The sequence below is a fragment of the Cydia amplana genome, chromosome 4 (genome assembly GCF_948474715.1).
Source record: "Cydia amplana chromosome 4, ilCydAmpl1.1, whole genome shotgun sequence".
NCBI lineage: Eukaryota > Metazoa > Arthropoda > Insecta > Lepidoptera > Tortricidae > Cydia > Cydia amplana.
Window position 1 is genome coordinate 14,061,910 of NC_086072.1, and position 13,272 is coordinate 14,075,181.

The 13,272-nt window shown below is 37.0% G+C and overlaps 1 pseudogene; it reads left to right on the top strand.

Annotated features, from left to right (window-relative positions):
- The first annotated feature begins 9,238 nt into the window (after nt 1–9,238).
- LOC134647219 (uncharacterized) lies at nt 9,239–12,350 on the top strand (annotated as a pseudogene).
- Nucleotides 12,351–13,272: the final 922 nt, after the last annotated feature.

Genomic DNA, 13,272 nt, shown 5'->3' on the forward strand with positions numbered 1-13,272 from the left:
CGCAGGTTTTTTTTAATACCATAATAATTGAAGGTAGCAAACGGCCTGCCTAATAGTAGCACTAATGGCCGCTTGGAATTCCAGTGGTGTTACATCAGTGCGTGTCGCAATATTTGTTTACAGACAGTTTTATGTACAGTGAGCTGCGAAATTGCATGGAGAAATTATAAATTAATTCATTGATAGGTAAAGTCGCCATGCACTTTTGCGGCTGATGGTACATTGTGTTTTATGATTAGGGGCATTATAGGGACTAACTGTGCTAGCGCCATAGCAGGCATGTGAAGAAAAAGTGGGACTTAATCGCCAATAAAATCCACATACGTAAATGAAAGTGTCTCCATTGCCTATAAAAAATACTGTGCGTAACTAGCACAGTGTAATTTTTGATACGATACGCATTGATACACTTCATTTTTGAATTGTGATTACGTATCCCAAACCCGAATCATAAAATGATCAGACGCAGTTTCATGTAAGGAGGCATCCAGAGCTTCTACGCTGCGTACTGCGTAGCACACCTCGAATCAACCAGTATCTTTGATCTCTGTCTAAGCAAATTGGTCATGGATCTCCAGTTCCAGTTATACTGGAACCGAACTGAAATCGAGACTTTGTGCTGTGAATAAAATAGCTGGTCTGGCTTGAGTTATTGCCACAGGGCGCTAAAGCCCTAAAGGGATGAGATATCGTTTTACGAAATCCGATCTTTAAGGGCAGTTTACACTTTTATGGTGGAATTGCGTTTTTGTGGTTGCTTCCGGGTAGATATAGTAAAATCGGCCAAGCGCGTGTTGGAACTGTAACAGTATTAGTATTTTTATGTCTTACTGTTATTCCCATGGTAAGTTTCCCATTTTATTATAAAATGAATCTGAGGGACCTACGTACATCATATACCTACTTAGGTTACAATAGAGAATTGCAAGTAAATTCCTAAAATGTAATTAATAACGTTGCCTTCCTTACAATAAATATTTACTTCCTTAAAATAATACGTTTGACCTTACTTCATCATCCGCAACTTATAAAAAATAAAACAACCGTATGCAATACACGTAACAAGTACCTAATCAGAAACAGAAAATTCCAAATAACCTGACCGAAAATAAAGAAAGAAATAAGACATTTGGTAAAGTAGCCGAAAAGCAATCTTACGAAGCAATCAGGTATTGGAAAGCGTTTAGTAGAAGTCACCTTTGTACGGTCAGCTAACGTGATATTGCCAACTAGGGATCAAATGGAACTACTCTTTGGTTAAAATGTCATCTTGGTCTGCTTACCTTTATAAGAAAGTTGATATGATATTGTTTTAAATGTTTTTATTCCCTTTTTCATGTTTGTCAATAAGATTATTAGTATTGTATTGTACAGTTTTGTTTTATTGCACGTGAAGATTTTGTTTAAGATTTGAGTAATCACAAAACAATATAAAACACAACACAATATAGTACGGCTCTTCTGAGGTGAACTTTTCGCTTCAAACCGTAATCTTTCAAACAAAGGCCATTGTCTCTATTATCGCAAAAGCGCTTGCTCCCGACTTGGCACGTGCCAGTACAACATTCATATTGAAAAACAACCGGTATCGTCATAGTATTAAGGTTCAAATTTAATGTCACTGATATTCTAGATATTACGTTTTGGTAGTGTAGGACGATAAACCGCCCCGAAGCGATACGGCGCTCATATAATTTTGATACTTAGTTTGGTGTTAAAAATGAAACGCGGTTATTTATTATATTGTTTTATTTAAATTATTAGCTTGCGGTGGTAAATGTAATAATTTACAAAGGTGCAGCTGCAAGCATTGTTATTTTTTCTTATCTTTAAAATAACGATATTGTGAAATTAGCACCTCTGATGTGATGCCGACGCATAGTAACAATAAAAACACTGATAAGGCAAACGTGGAGCTTTGAAGCGTACAGCTTTTCTAACAAAACGTCACGTGTCAACGGTCAGAAGAAAGGTCGGTTATAATATAAGAAAGAAATTGATTATATCTGATTTTTTATGACACGATTTTATCTAGTAGTACGTATAACTGTTTATATACCTACACGGAAAAATTTTGATTATACCTATGTTAAACTTATTAATCTTAAATTTACATTGTTACCTTAGATTTTGTTATATAACAAATATACAACGCTTTGTCATAAATAACCGTGTTTCATTTTTAACACCACACTAAGTATCAAAATAATATGAGTGCCGTATCGCTTCGGGGCGGTCTATCGTCCTACACTACCAAAACGTAATATATAGAATATCAGTGACATTAAATTTGAACCTTAATACTATGACGATACCGGTTGTTTTTCAATATGAATGTTGTACTGGCACGTGCCAAGTCGGGAGCAAGCGCTTTTGCGATAATAGAGACAATGGCCTTTGTTTGAAAGATTACGGTTTGAAGCGAAAAGTTCACCTCAGAAGAGCCGTACTATACCTACCTAAGTTTAATCCACGTTGAATCCTCTTTGAATTGTAATAATGAAATATATAAAACGCTATTGTATTTTCACCATCTAGCGATGAGGGAGTTAAAAAGTAGTTAGTTTCAGTTAAGATAATAAAGCTAAGCTCAGATATTTTTATCGAATTTGCAATAAGTGGATTCTCTGATAAGTGCACTCTTATTTCGCTGCTAAACTTTGGTAAATACTGTTCAGACGATTAACTTAGTCGTGTCATGAATTGGCACTTTCACATCGGACTTAAGATAAGCGACTTCTTAAAAACAGCCTCAGCTAAGATTAATGAACGGAAGATCGCTGCTAGCAATTGTTTTACGTTTAGTATCATCATCTAGTTATCACCGTTATACCTAAACTACTAAAACAATCTCAAATCAATAACTATTATTCAACAGGTCTGCGTATATTATATAGGTACATAAGACATAACTACCTCGTTAATAAAAACTTTTAATTGCGTTACCCGAAACGGAAATACATAGCTTTATCTAGGTAACAAACCAACAGACGGACTCACGCCTACTACTATTAACGAAGAACAACGCAAAGAATACTTAACTATTTTCTACTCGTGCCAGTAGTTCGAGACTACTCTGTAAAAAGTTCCCCGATGCGCTGCCTGGTGAAATATTCAACTTGTTAGAAACTGCCCGTGGAGGCTGCTAATGAAAAGAAACCACCTAAAAGAAATCATGAATATTGAATTAAAATGTGTGGGTTTTTCTCCACCGCTACGGGGTGAAGTTGCGGTCTATTATAATAATATTCTGTGTTTGGTCAGCGTACTGCATATACATTTTTATAAGTAGATAAGCTGGTAAAAATGGGTCACGATATTTTGTTCAACATGCATATGATGCATGTATTAAATTTAATGCTGTGTTCCTGGCGGAGAAAGGTCTTAAGCATAGGCAGTGTTGGCAACAAGGGACCTAAATGGATCTAACTAAGATTTACAGTACAGCTAATCCTTTTAAAAATAAAATTATGTATGAATCCTTAAAAACGCCATCAACGTGCAATACAATGACTGCTACCTACAATAGTTGACTGTATTTAAATAAATTATTTTACACCATGCAAGAAATAAAGCACCCGAAGATTGATAAAGAAACGTAGACAACAGTTATTTTTAAATACAATTTCTTTTTTAAAATGCCAGTATAAAACTATAAAGTGTAGGCAATTTGATCGTGACGTCACATGCTAGTGTTTCATCTAAATTTCATGATAGCAAATCGTTTTGACAGTTCGAAAAAAGAAACTGATTTGACTAGTAGTCAAATACCCTATTGATTTTTTAATTCGGCTTAATTGACAATTACGAGTGTTCCTTTCACATCACACTTTAATTATCCTACGAGTAGGCCATTAAATTCTTAGATTAGTGGTGTAACAGATGAGAAACTTCGGCACGAATATTCACCGAGCCTAAATCGCCGCGTGGAAGGCTCGAAGGGCGACAAACTTTGACAGGGCTACCCTTTTTATTCACAAGTTATGTGATTAAACTCATTGGTATTCTTCCCAGGTGTCCCAGTTTTATACCTAATAAAAGACATAGCTTCAGTAACACAGGATATTTTTACCTGCATCATTTTAGACGCATTTTTTCATACCTACTTTGATTTTACTTTTAGAAATTCTGTTTTGTAAAACTGATAAGAAAGTCGCATTTTATCTACGAGAGTGGCAGAGTAAGTAGCCACTACATGAGGTGAAATTTTAGATATGTAGTGCTCATATTTTTTTAGGTTTTATTAAAGAGTTTTTGGTTTTAGTTAATATTGTGTGATCTTGGGGATTTATTTTTATGCTTTTATAGTTGACTCCAATAAAAAAAGCTATGCATTGAGAACCTTTTTTTTTTAAATTGAATGGACACATTCCGAACGAGCGAACCGTCTTTGTAAAAGTTCTTTTTCGAGCATACTCGTGCTCGCGAAAAATTTTCCGCCTGACTCCCACACATTCATGCAGAAATAGAATTACTGAGAGCGACTAAGTATTTAAAATGTACGACCTAAAATGTAATTACATTTAATAACATTTCCTATAAAACATTCTGAAATTGTTATAAATCTGTAAATTAAGAAGAAACGTTTTAGACTTATTTTCTTTTCAGAAACGCCAATAATTTGAACCATTTTATCATATACGAAATTGACAGCGACATAGCCTGATCAACGAGTTGATGAGATTGATGAGTTATGAAAAGTATTTCCTAAAGTTTTGCCATTCTCTACTTGCGGTAACGGTAACAGGGTCAACTCAACAGACTAAGACAGAATAGTCTGGTAGAATAAGGGTCAGATTTAGTGGAACCATAAAATCAATGCGCGGCATCTACTCACCCATCGTTCGACCCTTCCTCGCACGGATTTAATGTGAATAGGCACATGAACATTGTACGATGCCGTATCAATTTCCTATCTTATTAACGCGAGTTGATGAGATTGATGAGTTATGAAAAGTATTTCCTAAAATTTTGCCATTCTCTACTTGAGGTAACGGTAACAGGGTCAACTCAACAGACTAAGACAGAATAGTCTGGTCGAATAAGGGGCAGATTTAGTGGAACCATAAAATCAATGCGCGGCATCGACTCGCCCATCGTTCGACCCTTCCTCGCACAGGGTTCAATGGGAATAGGCACATGGACATTGTATGATGCCGTATCAATTTCCTATCTTACTAACGCGAGTTGATGAGATTGATGAGTTATGAAAAGTATTTCCTAAAATTTTGCCATTCTCTACTTGAGGTAACGGTAACAGGGTCAACTCAACAGACTAAGACAGAATAGTCTGGTTGAATAAGGGTCAGATTTAGTGGAACCATAAAATCAATGCGCGGCATCGACTCGCCCATCGTTCGACCCTTCCTCGCACGGATTCAATGTGAATAGGCACATGAACATTGTACGATGCCGTATCAATTTCCTATCTTACTAACGCGACCCATAAACGCAGCTTTAAGGTAAACTTACCTACTCAATGTTTGTTTCACTGTCATAGGATTTTTGATCGGCTAGGTTAGGTAACTTAGAAGGAAATATGTACGAGTAGAATAGGAATAGAGTAAAATCGTCTAAAGTAGTAAGGGCAACTTTTGGGGGTACGTAGTACGTACCTATAATACCTACATGCAGCAGCATAGTATGAATAAGAGCAAGTAATTTAAATTCCGGTGTTATGAGGTATTATGAGAAGCCCACACCTACGTATTTATTTATACACTGGCAAATTCGCATTGATCCGAATTCTTATCATTTACCACTTCACATCCCCTCGTTCCCAAAAGAGATTCTCTTGTTTCTCGAGTCGAGTTGTAATTCGAACACAGATATCTAATCGTATATGCAGCACAGCCACAGATTATTGGCACAGCAAACGAATCAAATGTTTGAAATAGGTATCAGTCTTCGTCAAACTATGGCAGAGAATTGCCCGAACATCCAAACTTCTTAATACGATACTTGAAACTTGTACAAGGAAGATATCTCTGTTCTGTTAATTCCGAACTAATTTATTGAAGAATAGAATAATAGAATAGAATAATAATAGAGTTTAAATTCGATAACAATAATATATTTGAATTCTATTAGTAGTTTATAAGCAAAAGATGTTTTATCTACTTCAAAGTTTGCCTTTATATTTTACGACGTGAACCATAAACCATAAACTATGCTATTGAGTAACAAACTTATTTGCTTTTGGCGTAATGACGACATAAGCTAAGCAGGTCGCTCCAAGAAATAAGTACTAGAATGAAAGCATGCCAATTTAAATTTCACGCAACATGCTCAGATTCCAGGGACACGAGTTTCCTTTCTGCGAGCGTCATACAAATGCGCGTAAAAGGCAAGTACCCTAGTACCTACATAGTCAAGTTCCTTATACACTTTTACAGCCAAAAGATCGGGAAAATAAAGTTCTTTTATTGCCGCCAGTTTTACAACCCTGGTAATAGGTAAATTCCAAGAACTCCGAGAAATTCCTGACGGTGACGCAAAGTGTGCCTTTTTGTAGCCTTTCCACTGTATAAAATCAACCGCAAAGGTTTATAGTTCGTTTAATGTTACTACTTTGTTTCCATTAAGTACAGTTTTATTTGAATAAATAAATATTATAGTTTTTATATTCCAGATTGTAAAATGACGGCTCGAATGCCCCCATTTGATGATCAGCAGAATGATCGGACAGTAAATTGGCCAATCAAACGGTCATTTAAATATCTGCGGTAGGTATAAAAATACCTACTACCTACAGTTCAAATTGTTTACAAGTGTAAATAGGTATTAATAATACATACCTAACTACATTAATTTCACTCATAGGCTGCATGTTTAAAATGTAAATCTGACTTCGCTATAGCAGCCAATTCAAATTTACATTGTGACATGAAATTGATTTCTTATCGATGTCAGTCACCCGGGGTGCGACGTGCGTCTCGCTCGCTCCAATACATGTAGGTACGGTACGGAAAAGTATGGAAAAGTACCTATGAGCGAAATGCATTTTACATCATTTTATCATTTTGATGTGATTGTCATATTGTAAGTTTGTATTGGCTATTGGCATATATAGGCAGAGTGCTTCCAAGATAATTATATTAGGTACCTACATATTTTTAGTTAATTTGATCAATTCTGTGTAAATTCTCACTTTGTCTAAGTTGAGTAGATATATTATTATATGTAATGGTTGGATAGGTGGTATACTTAGTATCCGAATTTATTTATTTTACTGTAGGTAACGTATAGACGTACTTGACAACAATCTCAAAGACTACAATAATTAATAAATAATTAAAGAGTAACTAACTGTCTGTCTTGTCTCCAACTCTGTTTGGAATATTTGTGACTGACTTAATAGCACTAATAGAGTCAGAGTCGTGCTTCTTTGCTGACGATGGCAAGTTCTTTGCCAACCCTCATGTTTCTTCGGGCCAGCTGCAAGCTGATTTGAATCGGTTAACGGAGTGGACTTCGAAGTGGATATTGAAATTGAATGTTAACAAATGCGCAGTTCTGCACCTCGGTAAAAGAAACCCTATGGTCCAATACATGATAGGGAACTCTCCAATTGCAGCGGTGACGTCCCAAAAGGATCTCGGTGTGACAGTTACAAATAACCTGAAGTGGGGTGAGCACATAAATAACATAGTCAAAAAGGCAAATTCGTTCTTGTATGTTATAAAACGCTCATTTCAATGCATATCTGTTGAAGCTTTTATCAAAATTTATAAAACATATGTCCGGCCCTTGCTAGAATATGCTTTTCAAGTATGGAATCCTTATTTCGTCAAAGACATTGACCTTCTAGAAAGTGCGCAGCGAAGAGCCACCAAGATTCCTTTTAAGCTGAAACGCTTGCCTTATGAAGAAAGGCTAAAGGTACTGAAGCTGCCCACACTCAAAGCTAGGAGAGTGAGAGGAGACCTCATCGAGTGTTTTAAGATTGTCACCCACTGTTACAACCTCCCTGACATCCACAAAATAATCAATAAGAGAACTGTCAGCCGCGAGACCCGAGGTCACAGCCTACGAATTGTTCGCACTCCCACTACTACTAAAGCTGCATATCATTCCTTGTCCAACCGTGTCGTGGCGGCTTGGAACCGTTTACCGGATAGTGTTGTGACTGCCCCCTCGGTCAATGTGTTTAAAAACAGATTGGACAATTGGCTTTTAAGCAATAAGTTAGACTGATGATTACTAGTGAAGTGATATGACTATACAAACTTTGAACTATATAACACTGGACACTGTGTGACATAGGCTCATCAGCTCAATAGCTGCTCGCCTATAATTATATAATAATAATAATAATAACTGAGGCGTATTTTAGTTGTTTAACAGTTTATGTTTATGAATTAAGTAGGTATGTTCGACTAAGATCGGACACCGGGTAAGATCGTATGATTCAAATTTCTGCCTGTTGCGGGGCTTTTTTTCAATGCTGGCAAGGTGATGCAATGCGCTGTTTTGTCCCGGGCATTGCATCACCTTGCCAGCATTAAAAAAAAGCCCCGCAACAGGCAGAAATTTGAATCATACGATCTTACCCGGTGTCCGATCTTAGTCGAACATACCTTACGTACAGGTCGGGTGTCATTCTGAATCCCTAACAACGTTTGTCCTAAAGTCACTTGCCCTAACTGGTTTGTCCTAATGGGCACATGCCCTAACGATCAATTGTCATAACGATTATTTTCCATAATGTAAGGTTCTGAAAAATGGTTAGGTTTTAGAACTTGCTGCCACAAAAGTGGGTTAGGTTAGGGTTAGAACTGCGACCCCCAGAAAAAAAGAAAATATGCTTAATAACATTAGGATAAGTAATCAATAATTAGGGAAACCAAAATTAGGGTTGTTAGTGTTAGGACAACTGATCATTATGACAAACAATATTAGGGAATGCAAAGATAGGAGAAAAGACTTTAGGGATTCAGATATAGATCCGTACAGGTAATATCCATAACAAAACAAGATCAAATTCATAAACAGATTATAACAAACAGAATACGCATCAATCGCATCATCGCTACTTTTTGTATATCTCTACTTTTTCGATAAGTAAGTTTGGTAGGTACCTACCTAAATAATTGAACAAACAATGTCCAATGATAGGACTATTCAAATATAAGCGTGACAAAGCAATTTTCATGTCGTTTAAATGCACGAACGACTTATGATAAACACCGGCACCGCGGCCAGCCGCCTTGTATTGTACCTTATATACAAATATAGCTATAGATAACACGCTAGTGTCGCGGCGTCCGTGACTCCGAGCGCTCGGCTGTCAGTTTTGTTAAAAGTGTACAATTTAAGAAGCAAAATGGCTCTTTCCTTGCAAGATGCCGTAGTACAGTCGTACATTGTGTATTCCGCCATATTGGCGTTAAAGTTGTTAGCGCTTTCTACAATGACCGGTATGAAGAGAATGTCCAGGAAGGTGTTCGCGAACCCAGAGGACGCGGCCCCGTTAAAGGGGAAGGTGAATCTAAACGACCCAGAGGTTGAGCGCGTACGGCGGGCGCACCTCAACGACTTGGAGAACATCCCGGCGTTCTGGCTGTTGGGCGCGCTGTACGTGACGACCGGCCCTGCGGCCGCCTGGGCCACGCTGCTGTTCCGCGTCTACACCGTCAGCCGCTTCGTCCATACCTTGGTCTACGTTATCGTGCCTCTGCCCCAGCCTGCTCGCGGCATCGCCTACTTTATACCTTACCTTATCAAATGGTACATGGGGATGCAAGTGATTCTGCACTACGCTACAGCTCTATAAATATGTGATAGATAAAAGAAATTATAAGACTGTTTATTAGTAAAAAACGATTTATATGATGTAACGTTGTTTCTGTTATTTATTTTATTTATAATATTACATCTCTCACATATCTTAAGTAAAACCTTTAACAGTATGACATTTTAAATTCGAATTTTGTTCGAATTCCTAACCTGTTATCATACCCACATGCAGATTTATCTTCCCTACCTACACAAAGCCTATCAGTTTCTTTTTATAAACTACTTACACGTATATACCTAATTAATAAAATTATCTGTGGAAAGTAGACACACAATATATTATTAATACTTATCGGTTTTCAATTCATGTTACCATGTATGTGTATCTTATCTGAACATTTAAAGTCTATTTTTTTATTCGGTAGACTGAAATGACAGTTAATAGTATGAACATGAAATGTTATTTCATACTATTAACTGTCATTTCAGTCTACCGAATAAAAAAATAGACTTTAGCGAGATATTTTATAAATAAAATAAAAGACTGCCTACTTGACATTCAACAATGATTACTAATTAATAGCAAATGATTGCTCGCAAAATATGTTAAGGCGCGTCTCAAAGGACACGACACAAGTAACCAACAGTCCAGTAAAATACATGCCTTTAATGCTACTATAAATTATTATCTTTAGTTAGGGCTACAAGGCGCCAATTCATTTCCGTTGGTTATCTCGATTTGCCCAATCGTTCGTGTTGCATGTCTTTCCCCAATTTGGAAAACAAAAGTCACTGAGTGAGTAAACTTGAACCACAAAATGTATTCATTTTGACCATGCTATAATAATGATAAAGTGAATATTTAAGCGGCATATTGAGAATCAGTAGGCAATAGGCATATATGTATAACGTATTTTTAAACAACAAAACCAGGGATCGGATACCGGTATTTTTTGTATGGGAACGGAAACGGTATTTTTTCGTTCTTTGCTAATTACTTCATTTCTAATTGGGCAATCTAATAATACGAAGTCGTAACCTAAAAATACAACTGAGTCCTACATTTCGAGTATAAAATAATTCTAAAAATATGGTTATTTCTAAGTTTTTGCAAAAAACCGGTTCCGATCCCTGAACAAAACGGTGAGAACCAGGAAACACTTTGCAAAAGGGTTATTCTACTTTTGACTGCAGGGTTTTGTGTCCCCAGAAGTAGAAGAAAGACAGATCAGTAATGCAATAGCAATATCAAGAAAATTGACAGTGCCCTTTCCCTTTTTCCATTACTTCAACGCTGCACCAGGAAGACTGAAACAGTATTACTGCAATTGCCATTCGGACTAATAAATAGGTAGATATTTACTTAAAATTACATTTTCTTTGTTGATGTTCACTACCTAATTAGCAAGTCAACTACAAAAACGACATGCAGTGTAATGTCAGCTGAAATAACATGTGCATCTGTAATTTTTTGAATAATAAGGAGGAGTACCTATACCTAATCACATTTTTTATGCTTTATTTTATACGTACATAATTTTCATTCTTTCATGATACTTTGCAGTTTTGACTGTCAATAACAAAGTCCTTTGCAAACGAAATACTGCCGTATTCGAACTTCAAGATATTCACAAGAGACGACACGTACTAGATCCATTCTAGATACGTTATAGTTTAGATTTCAACTAGTTCTCTTTTGCAGCTCAATTCGGGCAACCAATGTCACTTTTACGTTAGATAGAGTTAGATATCTATTAGATGTGAATTGGATCTCTAAGTCATATCTTGTGGAAATCGTTCAAGAGTATCTCCAGAATCGCAGAAATGTCAAATTTGACAGCTTAGATCCTAAAAATATCGTTATCGTATCTTGGTGATGTCTAAAAGATATCTTATAGACATCTATTTCAAAATCCGAATCGGGCCCAAAGTCCTTTGCATACGAAATAGACAGCTAAACCGGTATGATTCATTGTTGCGCAATTCACTAGTGGCTCGACCGTCGCATTGAGCGCACCGTTGTCTGTATCGTTCATTGACTCATTTTAAATTAACTTAGATCAAAATGGCTCTGTCCTTAAAAGATCCCGCAGTGCAGTCGTACATCATATATTCAGCGATATTGGCGTTAAAGTTAATAACACTTTCTACACTGACCGGTATGAAGAGAATGACAAGGAAAGTGTTCGCGAATCCAGAGGACGCAGCCGCGTTAAAGGGGAAGGTGAATCTAAACGACCCAGAGGTTGAGCGCGTACGGCGGGCGCACCTCAACGACTTGGAGAACATCCCGGCGTTCTGGCTGTTGGGCGCGCTGTACGTGACGACCGGCCCTGCGGCCGCCTGGGCCACGCTGCTGTTCCGCGTCTACACCGTCAGCCGCTTCATACATACTTTTGTATACGCTGTAGTGCCTATGCCTCAGCCTGCTCGCGGCATTGCCTTCGGTATCCCTTATATAATCAAATGGTATATGGGGATTCAAGTGATTCTACACTACGCTGCCGCCCTTTAAGTATCTGCTAATAATAACATAGGCAGGATCTGTTGTAATAAATTGTTGGGTTAAAATTAAAACTGGTTTCTCATTATAATAGCTATTACTTTGTGTATTAATGTGTTTTATTTCCGCTTTTAACCTTGCCCTCTTGCTCCGTTGTCATGTTATGCTGTGCGATTAACTTTTGTTGATTTTAAAATAATGGTACAGTCAAGGAATTTAACTTATGTACCACTTTGTACCTTATAACACTTTAAACTTTCGCGTTTTGTACACATATTTAATTACATAAACGGGTCTACCGCGATATAATTTCATTGTTTTTACCTTTAATCCCGACGTTTCAGCTGATTATAACTTTGTACCTTGCACAAAGTGATAATCTTCATGAATGCCGCTAAGAATCTCATTCGAAATTCTACAAATTCAAATTCACAAGTCAATAGGTACAAAATGTACAGTGTCCTCTTATCGGTGAGTCGTACATAAAATAGTTATTTTCGATACAAGTGCGAAAAAGAGGAAATTCGAAACGAGTGGCGATAAATTAAAACACGACCGAAGGGAGTGTTTTAAATCGACACGAGTTGCGAATTACCTATTCGCACGTATATCGAACAACGTTTTACAGTACATATGGCACTTTAAAGTTTCGACATACGCACGAAAAGTGCTATTTTACGCACTAGTGCGGAAAAGTAGCCCCATATGTACTGTAAAATACATAGAAACATTTATAAATAGGTACCTACAGTCAAACAATTTTATTTCAGTAGCATTTCGTACCTTTTCAGATAATCAATATGAAATTCCGGCCTCTGGTAATAATAATTATATTAATTATTATTACCAGAGGCCGCTTAGCAACAACAGCTGACTGTACATAAAATTCCTTGCTCGATCCAACAGGACTGTTTGATAGCTAATACCTATTAATAGGTATTTTAAACAATATTTCTATTAAGCCGTCGAGTTGAAACTCGGGAGTTCGGATTTAACATAGGTACCTATGTACCTAATTACCAACACATACT